Source organism: Echinops telfairi, unplaced genomic scaffold (assembly GCF_000313985.2).
Source record: "Echinops telfairi isolate 266 unplaced genomic scaffold, ASM31398v2 ScPeMD7_9;HRSCAF=40, whole genome shotgun sequence".
NCBI lineage: Eukaryota > Metazoa > Chordata > Mammalia > Afrosoricida > Tenrecidae > Echinops > Echinops telfairi.
In genome coordinates, this window is record NW_022103906.1 from 16,459,098 (window position 1) to 16,460,946 (window position 1,849).

A 1,849-nucleotide genomic window follows, 5' to 3' on the forward strand; every position below is an offset into this window, starting at 1 on the left:
TGTCCTTTGGACGTGTTGTCAGGAGAGACCAGTCCTTGGAGAAGGACATCGTGCTCGGGAAAGCAGCAGGTCCGTGAAAAGGAGGCAGGCCCTCGCAAGACGGGCTCGGATATTACAACGGTGAGGAGCTGACAGTGTGGTGTTCTGCTGTCTGTGGGGCGCTCTGAGTTGGAACCGACTCAACGGCCCTAGTAGCCGCAGCATGCATCTGTAGACCCCACCAAAGACGGTGTGAGAGCCAGTGTGAAGGCCCCGATGCAGACAGGTATACATGGTGGGGGTGGAGGGTCAACAGATGTCAGTTCCCTTGAGCGACTGAGGACAAATTGTCCATGTGGACAAGTCTAAGCAGTGGAAATAAAATGATTAAAAATAAAAACATAAAAATTGTTTCCATTTGAATAATAACTTTTTTTTTGAAAGAAAATGTTGTCAGTGAAAAGTTGCTATTTGAAAGATGCTTTCTTAGTATATATGGTTTGGGTTTTTATGCTGTATTTCTCAATATTCTTTGGGGTGAGGGGGAAGTTTTCCTTTTCAAAGTGGTCCTGGTACCGGAATGCATCGGAAAGTGAATGAGCACAGACGTGGTCACGTTAAAATTTAACCCCTTATCTTTTGCTCTCCCTTTTCATACATGTTAAATTTGCTCTAGCTTTTTAATGTTTACTGCTTTCTTTTTAACGGAGGTTTTCCCTTGTTATTGTTGCTATGTTTTTACTTTTAAAAGGGATTCTGTAAATGACATCCAGGTGAGGTAAAGCTAGAGACATGAACTGGATCCATGGTGTCTTAGGGGTATGGGAAGGGAGGTTGGTGGGGGGCGGGCATGGGGATGGAAGGGGACTACCAGTGATGAGGACAAGAAAGAAAAAAGTTCTAAAACAGAATGTGGTGATGGTGACACAACTCTTCTTGATATGATTGAACTACTGAATTGTACGATTCGTGAAGTATATACCAATGGGATGTGGTAGGGGGCTAAGATGAGCACAGCCAACAACAACAAAGGTGGTCCTAGTGCAGCAGTTAAGTGTTGGGCTGCTAACTGCAAGGTTGGCAGTTCAAACTCACCAGCTGCTCCACAGGCGAGAGGAAGCTGTCTGCTCCCACGGAGGTCTTAGTCTCAGAAAACCTAGGGGCGGGTCTTACTTTGTCCGATACAGTTGCTTATGAGTTGGAATCGACTTGATGGCAGCAGGTTTGGGGTTTTTTGGTATTCATTCTCTAATTTGAGAAACCATGACTTTTACTTGTTTTTTTCACGAGCAGATCAGGGATTTTGAAAACCTCATTTTAAATGCTCCAGTTTGTTTTTGGTGCAGCTTGAATTTGACCTCTCCAGGAGACTTAGTAAAAGCCGAACTAAAAGCAGAGCTGTTTAACTGTGCTCGAGGTGGTTGCTAAGGAATTGTTCAATACATTTCAAAAACACCTGCGAGGGCCTCACCAGCTGAGTCATGCTGAGCCTGGCAGGGCAATGCCTAACTGAACTTTCTTCCGTGATCACTCTGTGCGCAGAAGAGTACCACTTCTCGGGGGCCAGGTCTACCCAGTAGGGGAAGTGCCACATACCACGGCACCAGGAAACGCCCTCGACAGCTGGGAGTGATGAGGAAGCTGCTGGCATCGGACGGCTGCAGGGGCTGACACGTGTGTGAGACCAGCTTCGAGCTCGTGCTCGGACACCAGGAGGGCTTTGTATGAGGTAGAGAGGTGTTCTACTGACCCTGCAGTGAAGAGCTGGATTCTATCATGACAAATAACCAGGCAGTTTCATTTAAAATCGTACTCTAAATCAGGGTCCCCCAAAGTGGGTGGTATCCCCCTGGGGGGCCCTGGCATGACC